The sequence below is a fragment of the Magnolia sinica genome, chromosome 9 (genome assembly GCF_029962835.1).
Source record: "Magnolia sinica isolate HGM2019 chromosome 9, MsV1, whole genome shotgun sequence".
Lineage (NCBI taxonomy): Eukaryota > Viridiplantae > Streptophyta > Magnoliopsida > Magnoliales > Magnoliaceae > Magnolia > Magnolia sinica.
This window is the reverse complement of record NC_080581.1, coordinates 89,739,947-89,759,408: the sequence shown is the minus strand read 5'-3', so window position 1 is coordinate 89,759,408 and position 19,462 is coordinate 89,739,947. Positions and strand designations below refer to the sequence as shown.

Here is a 19,462-nt window from a genome sequence, read left to right as displayed (position 1 = left end):
CCATCATCTCGGCCTGGCCATGAGAGGATATAAGGTAAAAAATGAGGCTGATCCAAAACTCAGGTGGGCCACACACAAGCGGACGGTGGGGTTGGTTCCCACAAAAAATGGGTTGTTCTCGATTTTTATTTTATTTTTTAACAACAATCTAGTGGTTAAGATCAGTTTAATCTCAGTGCACAGTCAATAGTTGATGTTGGCTAGATTTGGATTAGTTAATAATTAAACACGTGGTCTTAAGTATATGAGTTGAGAGAGTGCATTATAAATAAACTTATATATATTCTACCAAAATCATGTAATCATTAATGACATTAATTAATAGTTCGCACTAAACAAAACGATCACACATATCAACGGTCACAATTTGCATGAGCCGATAGATGCATGCGTGCATGGATGCATAGATGTATGCATGGATTTATGTGTGTATACTCCAATGAAGGCAATTGTACATACATGTATGTGTACGCACGTGTACCAAAATCTTGGGTCATTACACATACAGGATTGCACAAGGAAAATGACAAAGAAAGAAAACTGGAGATAAGAGAGTGATGTTGTAGAGAATCTAAGCCCTGGCCTTGAATGGGATTGACCTTAACACAAATTGATGGTACAATGCTGCAAGAGCTGCCCCAATGAATGGGCCTACCTAGAATATCCAATGGTCATCCCACGCATGGTCCTTTTTGTAGATGATGGCAGCTCAAAGGCTCCTGGCTGTGTTGATGCTGCTTCCAATGATGGGAGGGTGTCCAGTGCAATAACAACACAACTAACTCAATTGGGGGAGGTGCAAGGATATGCACATGAGAATCTCTGGCATTTCTCTTTGCATCAGTTGCAGAGAAGACAGTGTAGACAAGAACAAAGGTGCCCACAATCTCAACACACAAACCATCTCCCTCAGTGTAGCCATGCTTCGCAACATTGGCTCCCCCACCCAACATCTGGTAAGGGCCCTTTTAGAATCCTTTCACCGCACCAGCCCCACAGATTGCCCCCAACCACTGCATCACTACGTAGAAAACAACCCTTATTAGGGAGATCTTCCTGGCCACCATAGGGTTGCTGCTGTTTTGTTGGTACTCGCCAGAATGGTTGTTCCGGTCAACAAATTTCAGGTGAGTGCTTCCACGTTCCATTAAAAAAGAAAGGAAAATAAAATGAAAGGAAAAGGAATGAGAAAAGAAAGCAGCAACGCAAACGTCACAACTGTGTTTATGTGTCCACCTGAAATCCCAGTCATACAATAGACCAAGGCAACGATCATGCCACCAAATGCCCATGCAATCCCCTGAATACCCACACTGGAAAACATGGTAGGTGTCCTTTTGACACCAATGACAGTGAGGATGGTGATGTAGAGGAATAGGAATGTAGAGATGAACTCTGCAATCCCAGCCCTCCAAAATGATCATGATTGAGCTCACTAGGCTCAAACAAGGGTGCTGGTGGTGGCTCCTTGTAGTCCTGGTCTTGGCTCTGTGCTGCTGTCCCTGTGGGCCACCTCTCTAAAAACCTGTTTGCTCCCAGCTTCACATGACTATAGCTATCCCTTTGATGGCTCTGTAAATTGACAATATGAAACTGTTGAAGCATTAAAATGTGTTAAAAAAATGAATTACTGCTTAACAAACTATGCTTTGCTTGAGGTTACCTTGATAAATTTTGTTGCAAGAATTTCAATTTTAAAAGTGAAACATTTAACCAGGCAAGTCGACTCGGTCGAGATGAATGGAACTCGCAAGATCAACAGTTGCGATCAGTTGATCATACCTTCATGTTGGCTCTCTTGGGAAGCACATGCTGATGATCCAGAGGATCCACAGCATGCGTAAAGAATTCTTCCCCAGGCCAGATCCAATACGAAGTAGGTTTTGTCTAAACTTTAGAAGGGCAATCTTCATGGTGGGGCCTATTGTCTCAATGGATTTCATACATAAGTGTCATGGTTGAATTGATTTCTCTGTGGATAGCAGAAGGCTTGGTACAGAGAAGAGGAGAAGAAGAAATGGAAGATGTTGAAGAGGATTACCTAGAGGAGCTGGTTCATAGAAGCATGATTCAGGTGGCAGAAAGGAAAAGCATGATTTCCGCACATGTAGATCTTTACACCTCTGTTCATTCTTGCGCTTCACCCAAGAGCATGAAATGCTTGGGAAAAAGCAGTTTGGAATTCATTCTGGAGGTTTCAAATTTCATAGGGTGATGGATATCTGAAACACACAGCTCTATGGTCTACTAGATGCAATTGGGTCTCTTATCCACCTTAGGTACCTATGTCTTGAGTATAGACTAGTGATATACGCTCTGCTTATATTAACAGGCTGCAGAATGATATGGGAAGATGGAACAAATAAGGCATCTTTGACTAGACAGGATCAAGCACCACTGTGCAGAATCAGAAAACACATGCCACATCATCACTTAAACAATGTCCAGACTCTACCAGTTGTTGAGGGTGGAAGCTGGATGGAAGATGGGTTGGAGAAACTAACCAATTTGTGAGAATTGGGAAGAAGTGGGGATCACAAAAAGGCATTATCCTGCTCCACTTGTAAATTGGTCTGACTTACATAATCGCAACTGCTGTGTGAATTCCCAATTCCAGTTGGTGAATGCCCAATTCCAGTTGTCTTTTTCAAATCATCAGCATATAACATAATATGGATTTGTTTACACACATAGAGAAACCACTATACCTGTATGATTTCCACCATACCTCATCGAGCTATGCTTGATAGGTTCTAAGTTAGAGCAAAACCTGATGGGAATGGTTGAGAGGCTGTCAAACCCTTCAGATTCTGAAATTAAGAAAGGAAATGGTTTGCACAGTTGAAGGATTTCCTCTGCTCGAAGTTTTACATATTGGATTTCTTGAATTAGAGTGGGGAGTGGAGGAAGGAGAAATGCCGAAACATAGATGTTAAGAGATTGGCGATTGCTCTTAATCGAATATGCTTCCTGATCTGCTGCAACATGTCATGACCCTCCAAGAACTGCAGTTGGCAATATGCCTGAAGAATTCAAAACAAGGGTACAAATGGATGAAGGAATGGACTGGTTTAAGATCTGACATGCACCCTCACGCATCAATAAAGGATAGGAAGGATGGTTTTCTTTATATTAACCAAGTGATTCGTGCATATCTCACCCTTCAATTCTTCTTCAATTTCATCTCCAGCTGAAATATGTTATGATATGCATGCATGCATATGATATGTCCGCCCACTAAAATCCTTCCATCAGCTAGAGGACCCCTCATCTTAGGTCTTTTGGATCTAAACGTGCTGTTTGGTAGCACATGGGAGCACAAATGAATTGATCCTTGGTCTCTAATTGGTGGAAAGGATAGGACCCACTATTCACACGCATCGTCTCCTTTCTTTTCAATGAATGGGTGTTTTTATCACTCAAAAGATGCAAATAATTACAAACTCATGGAAGCTAAATGAAGAACTATACATACGCATGGCACAAGGAAAAACTGAGAACCTAGCAACAGCATTGTACAAAAATTTCACACTATCCCAACTTTATCTTATAATCCCTTCCTTGTGTCACTGCCCTTCGCTTTCCCATAAGATCACTTCCCAGCTCACCTAAAACTGATTCCACTGGATTCCCTTTGCCCCGATTATCAAATGAGGTCTATTCCACCATCAGGTTGAAAATTCTGTGCAATATCCCAGAGGAGAACTCTTTCCTTTGAAAATACAAGCATTTCTCTCTTTCCACTATCTTCCACTTCGATCCTATCCAACCTGCAGAAAGCTCCAACACTGTCATCTGAGTGACTCCAAATTTTCTGAAAATTGCTGTCCACACTTGATATGCATCGTTACAATGAATCAGTAACCATGAGCAATTCTCCTCTGCTTCACTGCACATTGGACATCTATTGGGCATCTTATATATGGATAGAATGTTATCTGTATGCTTCCAAACAAAAAACACTTTCAATGTAACTCTTCCCTAAACCACTAAAGCCCATTCGACCCCTGACAAAGTGCTACTCCCACATGCCATCTGCTTAGGGGGACAATATGGGCCGGTTGGGTGTTTTATGTGACTTCTTGTCATGGTATATTAGATTATATGTTTTCATGGATTACCAAATATTAGATATTGATGTTTACTTCGTTTGCTTTCCGTGGAAGTCAGGTTGATATTCCCCTTATTATATAATATTTTCTTCAATCTATCAATAAAATTCAGTACTTTACTATGATCTGATTGTTTTGCATCAAAGAGGCAAGGAAACAAATGACAAAGGAACCCATTTTACTCCAACGAGTAAGAGAAAGAGGCCAACTTTAGTAGACTCAATTCCAAGGCACATTAGCATGGTGTATTCCTGTTTGAATTGGAGCTTGAAACCAACCTTCTCCTCAGTATCTTTTCTGAGATTCAGTAATAGTAATCGATTCAATCAATTTATGGAGTTCCCAATGTCATTCTCCACCACCCATAGTATGCCTGGTGCATTTACACATCAGAGGTCTTCTCAACAGTTTAGACCATCAAATTGGTTTGTCTCACTTCACATGGGACAGCACTCATGCTTACATAGATGAACTTTTCCATCCCATCTGTGCCACATATAAAAACAAACCTCTGTAACAAAGGTCTAATAGTCCACTGAGCTGCATTAGCTATCATGTCTCCAATGAATTGTTTTGGTCATATGAATATAACTTCTTTTTATTTCAGCAAACTAGACAGCACAACCTTCTTAGTTTACACACATAATCATCATCAATATCAACTCAACATTTCATATTCATAAATGGGATTGCCCTTATCACAATCTAATGGTACACTGCTGCAAGTGCTGCTCCAATGAATGGGCCCACCAAGAATATCCAAGGGCCATCCCACGCATGATGATGGCAGCTCCAAGGTTCCTGGCTGGGTCGATACCAGTTCCAGTGATGGCGATGGTGGTCAAGTGCACTAGGAACACTAAAACCCAATTGGAAGAGTTACAAGGATAGTCACATCAGGATATCTGGCATTTGCTTTGGCATCAATGGCAGAGAAGACTGTACGGAAGCACAAAGGTGCCCACAATCTCAGCACCCAAACCTCCATTGTTGTATCCATGCCTCACAACATCGAAAAATAATAATAATAATAATAATCAAAAATCAAAAAAATCAAAATCAAATAAAGATAACAAAAAATGGCCCTTTTGGAACATTTTGACCACACCAGCCCCACAAATTGGCCCCAAGCATCACCATGTAGAAACAGCCCTTGTCAGGGACAGTTTCCTAGCCAGCAACAGCCCATAGGTCAAAGCTGGGTTTTGGTGTTCACCTGAAATCCCAGACGTACAATAGACCAAGGCAAAGATCAGGCCACCAAAGGCCCATGCAATCCCCTGAATATACCCACACTGGCACACATGGTAGGTGTCCTTTTGACACCCATAGCAGTAAGGATGGTGATGCAAAGGAATAGGAAGGTAGCCATGAAATCTGCAATCCCAGCCATCCAAAATGACCATGAATTGAACTCACCAGGCTCAAACAAGGGCGCTGGTGGTGGCTCCTTGTAGACCTTGTCTTGGCTCTGTGCTGCTATCCCTGTAGGTTGCCTCTGTGAGAACTTGTTTGCTCCCACCTTCTCATGACTAAAGCTATTTCCTTTGGTGGCTCCGTAAATTGACAATATAAATAGATATGATAATTTTGGAAGGTTAATATTCTTTAATTGAAATGAATTTGTGAAGGTGGCCTATAAATATGAGATGAACCTAACAGGCGGTCAATACCAATGATTTGACTCTCTGCTTCTGAAAGCAGTGTGGCATACTAAGGCCATGTCTGGATCCCAAGGATTCCATTCCAAACAATGGGAAAGGAAAACAGTTTTCCTTCGACATTTGTGATTTTTGTTGTTTAGATAATAAAGAAAAAGATGGATTACACAAGGATAAATATAATTAGATGACTTATATCATGTTTTTTCAGTGTATAACGATATTATTCAATTTGCAAAATCTTGCCAAGCAGAAAATACTTGCATGTGATGACCGGATCGGTATCTTGAAGTCAGTGGTGGCAGTTTGAATTTGCTTCTTTCGTGGTTTGATCTTCTCCATTGTTATGTGCAGAGAGAATGTGGGGAACTTTGAATTTAGTGTTTGAATAATGATTTATATTTTGTTGGAACGAAAATTGTTATTTTCAAAGAATGAAATGTTAGATATCAGATCCAAAAATACCGTGTACAACGTGAACAATTAGCTGCCTATCTTAGGATTCACAGCTGCATTATCACATACAACCTGAAGTTGATCGTGCTGGTTCATTGCGGCATTTTCACAAACACCTAGCATCTTATCTTGCTGATTCGACCGTGCTACATCTGCTGGACCCTCTGTCTTGGTTAATACCTCCCTTTCCTTTCGAGATGGAAAACTCGTCTAACCAGCGTAAGCAGCGGATTATATGACCATTCCCTATCAAAACGACACGTGTCGGAAGACCACATCATACAAATGAACGGACGCTACGTGAACGGAAGAGTTCATGTAGATGGGTCCACCTCGTTCATCAGCTGGCGATTATATAACCAGTCCCTATCTAAACGACATGTGTCGGAAGATCACATCATACGAACGAACGGACACTCCATAAACGGAAGAGTTCATATGGATGGGGTCCACCTCGCTCATCAGCTGCACCATCCCATGTTAGGCCTAGTCACACAGGCGGACCTCTTCATAGGACATGTAAAATCTGCCTAAATACTCTTTAAATTCGGTGTGGTGACTGTCTACTTAAGGTTATGAAACAGCAATGAGAGACAATTTCAAACGGGCGCGGATTAGATACTGACAATGTCAGTAGCCAAATCGCTACTGAAGTGACGTCACCAGGATTTGTGGGCCCCACCATGATGCATGTGTTGTATCCATACCGTCCAACCATTTTTAGAGATCATTTTATGGCATTAGCACAAGAATGAAATAGATTTAAAGTTCAAGTGGACCCACCACAGAAAACCGTGGGATTAGTCACACCCACTGTTGAAACATTTATAGGGCCCACCATGATGTATTTTTTTTAGATCCAACCTATTCATAAGTTAACATAGACATAGATGAAGTGAAAAAAAAAATTATAAGCTTGTTCCGAAACTTTTGTGGCCCCTGAGAAGTTTTGAACGGTGGATGTCACTGTCCCCACTGTTTTCTATGGTGAGGTCCACATGAACTTTAGATCTATCTCTTTATTTTTATCATGCCATATAACGTTCTCTACAAATGGATGGACGGTATGGATATAACACATTCATCATGGTGGGGTCCACAGAGCTTGGTGACGTCATTTGGATACTGACCTTGTCAGTATCTAATCCGCGCCCATTTCAAACACTCTCGGAGAGTGTTCATTAATTCCATCATGCATGCTCCTTCATGGAGTAGATAGAATAGAAACGCCTATCATTAAAACTGTCTAGAATTTATACAGGTGGCCATACTTTCTAAATATATTATGTCCCATTCTCAAAATGCATCCATTAAGGATGGATGGACACCGCACCATGATGTATGTGTTATATCCATGTTATCCTTTTTTTTTTCTTTTTTTCTTTTTTAATATCAAATTAAAATACAGAGCCAAACGAAAAAATAAATGAGGTAGATCCAAAGCCCAAGTGAAACACACCACCAAAAACGGTGGGGATTGAATGCCTACCCTTGAAAACTTCTTAGTAGCTATAAAAGTTTTGGATCAAGATGATATTTGTATTTTCCCTTCATCCACGTCCGTGTGACCTTTTGAACAAGTTGGATCTCAAATAAGCATCTTGGTGGGGCCCTATGTAGCTTTCAACGGTGGGCGTGCGGTTTACTTTAGCTTTGGATTTGCTTCCTTTTTTTATTCATATCTTAAATGAAATGGCAAAATATAACTATTTGGGTCCAGTTTAATCATAACTTGGGGTTTTACAAAGTTGAAGTTCTTGCTTTAGTTTTCTTATTATTAATGTTGGGTTGGAATACTTCGTCTATGAATATGAAACTGACTCTCTCCATTGCCATCTCGTGAATTTTTTTTCTATTAGATTGATGGAAAGGCTAAAAGAGTATTGATGTCAACAAGTAGTGACACCAAAATGTTCCAGTAACCAACACAAAAAATTAGGTCAACACTATTTCAATGCCTCAAATCAGCCCCGTTCTGGCCAAAATGTTTTATGACAGGTCGGACATGCTCCTAGAAGGCTTGACATGAGTTTTAAGCCAAATTCGAGCTAATTATGGCCACGGAACCCTTGTTAACCTTGCTTGACCCCAACTGTGTTGGAATCGGGGCTATTAAGTTTTGATGTGTCAATAGAGCTCTGTTCGAGTTGATATATGGCTGACACGTCTAATGTGGTCCATCAATTTTGAGCCAATCTAACTCATTTATGGCCATTGAACCTTACATGACCCCGCTTGACCCTACTTGAGCCTTAATCTGGTCTACTCCGTTTCAGCACCTCAAACAATCTCCGTTCAGGCCAAAATTAATTTTGCTGACACGTTTGGAACTATTCTTAGAAGGCTCGACTCCAGTTTCAAGAAGAATTTGAGCCAATTGAGACCATAAATCCTAATTGACCCCACCATAGCCTAAATTGGGTCTACTAAGTTTTAATGCCTTGTCGGCACATCTAATGTGGTCTTATGAGGCATGACACCAGTTTTGAGCCGAATCCAACCCAATTAAAGCCACTGAACCTTATATGACCCACTTGACCCCTCCCAAGCTGAAATGGAATCTACTACATTTCTGTGCCTCTAACTAGAGTTGTTCCGACTGAAATTTTGCTGACATGTTGACACAGGGATGAACGTGATGAGGATAACTATTCCGAATCCATGGAGCTTCTCTGGACTCCTCACAAAGACTTCTCGAATCCATGAGGAAAGAAAGCAGAAAATAGAAATAAATTCTAAGAAATTCGAAATTGATTAATTGATGAATAAAAACGAGTTCACAACCCTTTAAATAGGGGTACCAAGCAATGAGAAAGAAATTAGAAACAAACTACAACTCAAACTCCTAGAATCCATGACTTACTATAAATAGTAAACTTCTTATTTATAGACGGTCGTGATGTCTACTAGTGCGCAAGGTTTTCGGCCAAAAATAATAAGTGTCCTATTTGGCTTCACCAAACCGTTCTCCTAATTATTCTAAGCTCTTTTCACATTGGGCGCAACTCCTAAAGCCCCACGGATGAAGAGTTATAATCAAACTAAAACTTACTATTTATAGTAAAAACGAAATTAAAACAGGGAAACAACCGTCGATCCAGGGATTTTTCGCAATTCCGGGCTGTGCAACCCGGCATAGCTGGGTTGGTTGGCTTCAGTAGCTCGTTCTACCTCAAAATCATATATTTTACGTCAGATAACTCATTCTGGATTGCAAGATACGCCTGATTTAAGGTTCGATGGTCTGGATCACTTCTATCGTCAACCGGGCCTTTTCTGATCCATCTTGGCCACATAACTATCCGCGACCCACTTTACATCACATGTTGAACATGATCTTAGGAGGCTTGACAATAGTTTCGAGCAAAATCTGAGATAGTTAAGGCCACCAAACCCTAGATGACTTGCCAGACCCCACTAGAGCAAGTATCGGGTCTACTAAGTTTTGAAGCCTTGCAGAGATACATTTAGGTGACTATAACATAGGAAACAATGATGATTGACCATTAAGAGTAAAAAAGTTCTCAATAAAGTTGATATTTGTTTATTAACTTCATCAAGGGATATGTAACATTCGCAATAGATTTGATGGCACATAAACAGTAAATAAACATTTACACGAGTCATTAGAAGTTTAAATGATACAACACTCACTCTCCACTGATTTTTAGATTATGGTCCACCTGATATTTAGATCTTTTTAATCCTTTTCCAAATCTACTAGAATGATTTGAAAAAATGGATCGACAGAATAGATATGGAAAACATACATCCAGGTTGGCCCTACGGTAAGGGGTTGGACCGTCTTTGGTATGACAAGGGATGCAACTAAAGTTCTCTAATCCTCATGTAGCAGCATATTGAACGAGTGTACTTATACATAGGAGCATACATATGTACGCCCCCACCATTTCTTATCTTCATGATTCATGCCATCCAATGAATTTTACTATAAATATTGTGAAATGGCTAAAAAATTGATGTAGATCAAAAGACCAACTGGACCAGTGCGGACAGATGACTTTTAATGATCCACAAACTGCACACTATTAAGGCTTCATACAGCCCACCAACTACTTAGATCCACGCCATTTTTCGATCAATAATCTAAAAGGACAGGAGCAAAAGTACGAACGGTGGTGTGTAGCACACCAAGCAACCTGCTTCCGACTTCCTCATGCATCTTTAGTTTTGGTGGACCTCAATTGAAAATCCAAACCGTCCACCATTTTCACCGTCTCTATTTTATGGTGTGGGCCCAAACCCCAAGCAGATTCAATATAAAGGTGTGTCCCATGACATGAAAATGTGGGTACACGGCTTACTACCATTAAAACTATGAATGGTTCAGCTTTGATATTTCTAGGCCATCCAAACCATTAAAATAACACTTCTAACCCTTCAAAATGTCATTTCCAGTGGGTTACATATAACTATAAGTATTTGCCCTTGATCTAAATTTTTGTGGCATCATAACCATTTGAAAACCATCTGATGATAGTAGATTCAATGCGTACTATTACCTGCCGCGTGTCCCACCCAAGCTTTGGATCTAGTTCTTTTTTTTTTTGGGCTAAGCCCTGAAGACATGAGGATATGGCAGACAACACAATTTTTTCAAAAAACACAATGGCTACTCCCCTGCCATCATCTCAGTGGCTGGTGGTCGCTTCTCTGTTAGCCCCACCATGATGTATATGTTTCATCCATTCCGTTCATCCATTTTTATATATCATTTTAGGGCTTTTACACAAAAATGAGAGGGATATAAATCTCATGTGGACCACACCACAGGAGAATAATAGAGATTGGATATTCACCATTAAAATCCACTTAAGGCTCACTATATTTTTTATTGGACATCTAATCTGTTGATTAGGTCATAAAGGCCCAGATGAAGGGAAAAAAAGAAAGAAGATCAGCTTTATCCAAAACTTTTATAGCCTTTGAAAAGTTTTTAATGGTTGACGCTAATTCAACACTGTTTTACGTAATATGGTCAACTTGAGATTGGGATATAACTCAATTTTTTATCTTATACCAGAAAATGATCTGAAAAAATAAATGGATGGCATGGATGAAATACATACATCATAGAGGAGCCCACAGAGCATCGACACCCACCATTCGCCGGTGGCCATGGAGTAGCCAATCCGTTTCCCGTGTCGTGGGAACGGATTAGGTGCGGCCGTGGCCTCACTCAAGATGGTGCAGCCCTTATCATTGGGCCAACCATGATGTGTTTATTCTACATCGACACTGTCTATCCGCCATGCGCCCAAAAATGAAGTAGAATTAATTTTCAAGGGGACCATATCATGGGAAACAGTGTAGATTGACCATTAATGGGTCACAAAAGTTTTGGATCAAGCTTCTGTTTGTTTCTTTCTCTTCATCAAAGTTTACATGACCTTATCAAGGGGTTGGATGGTAGATAAACATTACCGAAATTTTATGATAGGCCTTGGGAAGTTTTCAATCATAGAGCGTTCAATCAACACTATTTCCTATAATATAGTCCACATGAGACTAGACTTGGACCTTCTTCTTGTTGGGATTATGCTCTTAAATGGTCCAGCAAAATGGGTGGACAGCATGGATATAAAACAAATACATTAAGGTGGGTCCATGGTAGGGGTCGCATCGTCTTGGGAGTGGATGGGACGCACTTAATCTGCTCCAGTCAAACACATAGACGTGACTTCTTAACGCAACCATGATTTTGGTGGACCAACTTTCCTGATACTTATCGCAAATCCAGACTGCTGGCCAATATTTTTTTCATCTCATTTTAGGGCTGGGCCTCAAAATTCAGGCCGATCCAGTGCAAAGGTGGATCTCATAGCAGGAAAAGGTAGGTGTGTGGCTTATCACCTCTGAGAGGAGCCCGAATCAGGTCAACTCCATTTCAACACCTCAAACGAGCTCCATTCAGCTGAAATTTTTCTGACACGTCGAACATGGTTTTAAGAGACACGACATCAGTTTTGAGGCGAATCCAAACTAGTTAAGGCCACGAAACCCTAGTTAACCTTGATTGACCCCACCAAGCTGGAATCGGGTCCACTCTGTTTCCATGCTTCGAATGGGGTTCCACTCCGCTTCCATGCCTTAATGGAGCCTGTTCTATCTGCAATTTTTCAGACATGTGGGACGTTGTCCTATGAGGCACAACACTAGGTTTAAGGCGAATCCAAGTTAAAGCGACATAACTCAAGTTGACCTCGTTTGACACTTAAGTCTATTTCGGTGCCTCAAATGAGCCTCGTTCCGGTTGAAATGTTTGATAGGCCCAACGTGCTCTTAGGAGACTCAATATGAATTTTGAGCCGAATCCAAGCTAATTGTGGCCACAAAACCTTGGTTGACCTCGCTCGAATTAGGACCACTAAGTATTGGCGTGTCAATAGAGCTCTGTTCGATCTAATATATCGCTGACACGTCTAAGGTGGTCCTAAGAGGCTTGACACCATTTTTGAGCTGAATCTAACCCAATATGGCCATTAAACCCTATATGACCCCACATGACCCCACCCGAGCTGAAATCGGGTATACTTTGTTCTGGCACCTCAAACGAGCATCTCGTTCAAGCTGAAATTTTGCTGATATGTCGGACCTGGTCTTAAGAGTCTCAAGACTAGTTTCAGGAAGAATTCAAGCCAGTTGAGACCACTAAACCCTTGTTGACCCCACCTGACCCTATCAGAGCCGAATTCCGGTCTACTAAGTTTCAGCGCCTCAAACAAGCCTCTTCGGGCTGAAATTTCTCTGACACGTCTGATGTGGTTTCATGGTGGGTCCTATGTAGGTTTCAACGGTAGGCCTGCTGTTTATTTTAGATTTGGATTTGCTTCCTTTTTTGTTCATATCTTAAATGAAATGGCAAAATATAGCTAATTGGGTCCAGTCTAATCATAGCTTGGGGTTTTACATATTTGAAGTTCTTGTTATAGTTTTCTTATTACTAATGTCTGTTTGGAATACTTCCATTTATGAATGTGAAACCGTCTCTCTCCCTTGCCATCCTGTGAAATAATTTTCCATCAGATTGATGGAAAGGCTAAAACAGCGTTCATGTCAACGAGTAGCGAAGTCAAAACATTCTAGCAAACCACAAAAAATTAGGTCAACACTGTTTCGATGCCTCAAATAAGCCTTTTTTTTGCTAAAATTTTTTGTAAAAAGGGGATGGGTTTGTTTGAAAAATTGTAAAAAAGGGATGGTGAGTGGAGAGAGAGTTGACTTAAGGGAAAAGGAAGGATGGGTTGGTTGTACTTGAGGTATGGTTGTACTTGACATTGATTAATGGAACATATCATAGAGATTCTCTCGATAATCACAACACACGGCATTTCTTCGGAATGAATGTAGGCTTACATCTCCTGGCCTGGGTATCGGTTCGGTGCGCGAGTCACGGCGTTGGAACCGCGACGACGATGCGGTCGCTAAGATATAAGTTTCGGTTCGAACTAACTTAGGTATGCGGGACCCGGTTTAGGATCGCTCGCAAACGTCGGATACGGGTCAAGGATTACCGGAACTCGACCGGGAGGACCGCGGAAGCTAACGGAACGGTACAGACTAGAACACGGGCCTTACATATCATTTATGGTTTTATCTAATATTATATATGTATGTGTGTGTATTATTAATTAAATATTTGATTTGGGGGTTGGGTCGATTGGGTCGGGTTACTGGGTTAAGTCAGGTGCTGGTTGCGGATTGCGTCAGGTTAGGAGCAAGCTTGACTCGACTCGAGGTAAGCTCGCCTCAACTCGATCCATCAGCTCGCTTCGAAAGTTTTGGAAAACAAGCCAAGCTTCAATAGTAAGCTCGAGGCTGAGCTGGAGCTCGAGCTCGAACTCGAGAAGAGCACGGACTTGGCTTGGCCCACCTCGACTCGACTCGGCTCGATGCAAAGCCCTGCCGGGATTTGTGTCAAAAATCAACTAGGTACATATGATGGGTCTCCTTTAGTTTATGGTATATCCCAAAATTCAGCCGTATAGGGATTTTCGATGGGCCATTACTATCTAAAACCATATGAAGACATGCCTAAAACATATAAAATCACTTGGTGGGGCTCATCTTAGTTTTGGATGTGGCTATAACTTGGTTTGATCCCTCATCCAAGTGGGACACACAATGGATGATACTAGATTTATAAATCACATCTTGGTGGGCCCAATAAAGCATCATGAATGTTTTAAGAGAAGATAATCCCTCTCAACTGTTGTATATGGTCTGGCACACCCAAGTCATGGATTGACTTGATTTTTAAGCTCGTGGGCCACCCAAGTCATGGATTGGACCACACGACTCATGAGAAAATGGCAGATTGGCTGTAAAAATTGGCCGATGATCAAAATCCTATGCGCAATTAATCAGATTGCCCTTTCTCGGATCACATAACATACGCTGTGGGTCTCACCTGATGAACTGTGTGGATCTCACGCACGTGTGGGGTGAGTAAATTTGGGCGGTGGATGATGCACTATAAAAAAAATAATCTAAAAGCCTGATGTAGATTGTGCAATGAGGAACTCACCACGCTACAGCTAATTGAGTAAATTCTGTGGGCCCACCATGATGTTTGTATCTTACCACATTGTCCGTCCATTTTTTTCAGCTCATTTTAGGACATGAGCCCAAATTCAAGCATATCCAAAGCTCAAGTGGACCACACCACAAGAAACGATGGGATAATAACATCCACCGTTGAAACCTTCCTGGGACCCACAGTAATGTTTTTGCTATCCAACCTGTTCACACAGACATGGATACAAGTATCAGCTTGATCCAAAACTTCTGTGGTACAAGGAGATTTCAACGGTAGGCATTCAATCCCTACTGTTTAATGTGATGTGATCCACTTGAGCTCTGGATCTGCCTCATTTTTTGGTTCATGCCCTCAAATGAGCTGGAAAAATGGATGGACGGCTTGAATAAAGCACACACATCACAGTGGGCCTCACATAGTTTACTCACACTGCACAATCCCCTTCCATTGAAGGCAAGCAACTTTTCGATGCTGCCATGTGGGGCCCACCCTCAATCAGGAGAGAAAAGTGGGTTGGAATGTGTGGACATCAATAGGGACTCATCGAGACAAACTTCTTTTATTTTTGTGCTTTTTCTTTCCGTCCATCTGCAGTAGAAATGGCCCACCATGGACAGCTGGTGTGATGTATATCCATCTCTCCACCGTACACGTGACAGCGAGATGAATCGATCTGGCCGTCCATCTAGTGATTCAATAATGGATGGCTAATGTTTCAAAAATCACACAAATTCAACAATCCTATCCATCACACAAATTAAACAATCCTATCCATAGAATTTCCCTTGATGAATTATTGACCACTAAAGGATTTTCACCTCACACCGTCACTTTTACAGCCACCTTTCAGATGGATAGGATAACCAGATATTTCTGTATTTGGAACCAATGTCTATCGAAAGTAGGGGCAACTAGATGGACGGTCCTGATTAATTCATTACCCTGCCACTTGTACAGTGGAGATTATCTCTTGTGCTCTACCATATTGAAAGCTCGTGATCAAGTGGACCCGATTCTTATTACCGTTCAGCTGTTATGACTTATGATGTTCTCTGCTAGCCACACGTTTGCTACCTGTGTCCATCACTGGATTGCCTGGGCCTGGTTGGATCTCCACCATAAACGTGAGCTGTTTACAGTGATCGGAGCTGTTCCTCTGGTGGGCCCCTGTCTGGATGGGCCAGGGCGTAAAATTAACATCAAAGGGAGGACTCTAACATTTTGATCATCGAACATTTAGCCATTTGATTTTGATCGTTGATCCTTTCTATCCTAACCGTCCATTTGCAGACCTCCAATTTAATGGTCAGCATTTTCAACGCACAGAGAGCAGTAAGTGGACCATCTACTCCAGGTTTCTAACCATTCCCTACTTTTCTTTAAAACCGTCCATTTTCAAGCAACCCACTAGCGGTGCTGGACAATTTAGCTACTCCATGTAGAGGCCGGAACCTCTGCAACGTTTGTAGAATAAGCTTATTCTACAACATGGTGTATAAGGCCCACTGCAATGCATGCACAAGATCCATTCAGTTCATCATATTCTCCTCTTCATTTTCTCCTTCGATCAAAAAAATCAGGCCAATCCAAGACTCCGATGGGCCACACCATGTAAAATCATGCCTAAAACATCTAAAACCTCCAGGTGGGTCCCACAATTGAGTTTCTGAATGGCCTATATATATTTTGGAGTGTGCATTCATCAGGGTGGGGAGCACTCGTATGGAATATGCAAACATGGTGGGCCCCACATACAATTAGATCTGGCAAAGGGCGCCCGGATTTTCAATTGGTTGGGTGGGGCCCATTCAAAATATAGACTGTGCCTGGCTATTGCCGGTCCCGCACACAATCTAAAACATTTTAATGGTAGGCAATCCCTCCCATCTCTTCCCTGTAGTGTAGATCGTGATGATTTTCGGTCAACGGTCGAACTTAAAGTTTGATATCTTACGGACGGTATGGATGAAGACACTTACATCACACAAATTAAGATACATATAATTTTTATTATAAATATGTCAATGTTTGATATATGATACTCAGGCTGCGTATGACACTCGATACGCAGGAAATTAGAAATTGCACACGTGGCATGTATTAACTACAATCAAAACCGACTACAATATGCAATTCACTGTTGGAAACTCACAATCCCATTATCAGATTGATTGGAAAATCCTAACCTCTGATTCTTGGAATCTTGTTTATGGATTAAGGTAGTTGCATTTTTCACTTTTAACCGTCCAATAAATGTCCACAAATCCTATATCCAGACTATCAAATGAATTTAATTTTTGGTTCATCATACTTCTATACTACGTACGACAATTTGAACGGTTTCATTTGACTACTTGTATGCCACGTGTTCCATTTGTGAGAATTTTCTAACTGCCTGTGTATCATCCATCAAACTCTGCCAGAGTATTAAAGTTTTTGCCCTTTTCGCCGAACGTCCACTTTCTCAAATATTTAATCCTTTATCCGACTGTCCAACGGTGGGCCCCACTATTCGCCTACTCTCATCAGGACGCGAGTTGCGTGTAACCCTGGTACACGGTCGCTGTGTGACCCAAGGCTATGTAGGGCCCACCGCGATGTCCGTGTGACATCAACTCCGTCCATCTGTTCGCAAGATTATTTTAAGATGTGAGCCCAAAGATACGTGGATCCAAAACTTAAGTGGGCCACACTGCAGGAAACAGTGGGATGGAATCGCCTGCCATTGAATCCTTCCAACCCGTTCATAAGGTGATTTAGACATGGATGTAGAGAAAACATAAATATTAGAACCGATAATTATTCAAGCTCCACCCTAATAAGGTTCCAATGATGAGCGTTCAGTTCCCACTGTTTCTTGTGGTGTGGCCCACTTGAGTTCTGCCTACCTCGGTTTTGCTCTTGCATCCACCCAACTCACCCAACTCACCCAACTCATCACACATGATGTGGGCCAAAAATCTAAACTGCCCGTAGGAAAAAATTTGAAACTATCAAGGTCCGACTTTCACTCTAATCCAAAAGTATGATGGGCCATGGCAAAAGATACACACGCTGCCTCCCGACCTGAGTCAAGTTGAGTTTCAGCTCAAGCCAAGTCAAGTTGATGGATGACGCACACTGGACACGATTTGAATTCAGATTGGACAAAGTCTACTCGGTTCGGATCGACTCACCCAATTAGCTCCGGGCGAGTTGGATTTGAACAAGTGAGCGAGTTTGACTTGTCAAACTCATCTTATAATAAAGAAAACAAAAGCCATTTGAATAATGCATCCAAGTGGACCCATTGTATCCTGGATGCAAGACCAAAATCAAAACCCTAATGTAAATGGTTGGTGGCGATTCTTATTCGAAAAAATAAAAGCGGTTTGAATAATGCATCCAAGTGGACCCATCTAGTTGGTTGGTGGCCTTTCTTAGTTGAAAAATAAAAGCAGTTTGAATAATACATCCAAGTGGACTCATCTAGTCATGGTTGGTGGCCTTTCTTAATAAAAAGAATAAGAGTGGTTTGAATAATGCACCCAAGTGGACCCATCTAGTCCGGAAATGGATTGGCTACTCCCCCTGACACTAGCCAATGGCTGGTGGTTGGTGCTCTGTGGGGCCCTCCATGATATATGTGTTTCATCCATGCTGTCCATCTATTTTTAAAGATCATTTTACGGTATGAGACCAAAAATAAGGTATATCCCAATCTCAATTGGACCACATTACAGGAAACAGTGTTGAATGAGCATCGACCGTTAAAAACATTTTGGGGGTCATAAAAGTTTTGGATCAAGCTTATTTTTGTTTTTTCCCTTGATCGGGGCCTGTATGACCTAATCAACGATTGGATGTCAAATAAACAGTACAGTGGACCTTAGGAGGATTTTAATGGTGGATATCCAATCACTATTGTTTTCATGTGGTGTGGTCCACCTGAGATTTATATACAGATCAAGCTCTAAAATGATCTTTTAAAATGGATGAACGGAATTTATGAAATAAATACATCATGGTGGGGCTCACAGAGCACCAACCATCAGCCCCAGGGCTGGTGTCAGGGGGGAGTAGCCAATCTGTTTCCATCTAGTCCTGTTTGCAACGTGGTTGGTGGCCTTTCTTTGTCAAAAAATAAAAGGCAGTTAGAATAATACATCCAAGAGGACCCGTCTAGTCGTGGTTGGTGGCCTTTCTTAATAAAAAGAATAAAAGTGGTTTGAATAATGCACCCAAGTGGACCCATCTAGTCGATGCAAGGCCAAAGTTGAATGAGGATGTCTGTTTCCAGCACACAGAGACCTTCCGTGCTCTGAAGTTTAATTGGTCCACATCATCTATGCTGACGTCATCATAACACTTCAATAAAATAAAGAATTATTTATAAAATACTGCTTGATTGAAAAAGAAGGCCACGTCCCAGTGCCTGATTCAAGGACGCTTCTTAGCTGCGACCCAAGATCGGCCCATGTTGGTGGGACCCTGGCCTCGCACTTCCATGTATGCCTTGTATATATCTCCGCCACCATCTGTTTTTCCACATTCAATGTCCAAAAAATGTAGCACTTACAAATCGCAGGTGGACCGGTGGTCACTGTCCACCGTAATGTTTATTCACCATCCAACCTGATGTTGATGAGGCCACACAGATTGGATGAAGGAAAAACCTTTGTAGCCCACAAATT

General features: G+C 41.5%; 2 pseudogenes; both read right to left on the bottom strand.

Moving 5' to 3' along the window:
* Positions 1–571: 571 nt before the first annotated feature.
* On the bottom strand, positions 572–1,616 carry LOC131256038 (probable aquaporin PIP1-4; annotated as a pseudogene).
* A 3,185-nt stretch (positions 1,617–4,801) lies between these two features.
* LOC131255353 (aquaporin PIP1-2-like) lies at positions 4,802–6,115 on the bottom strand (annotated as a pseudogene).
* Positions 6,116–19,462: the final 13,347 nt, after the last annotated feature.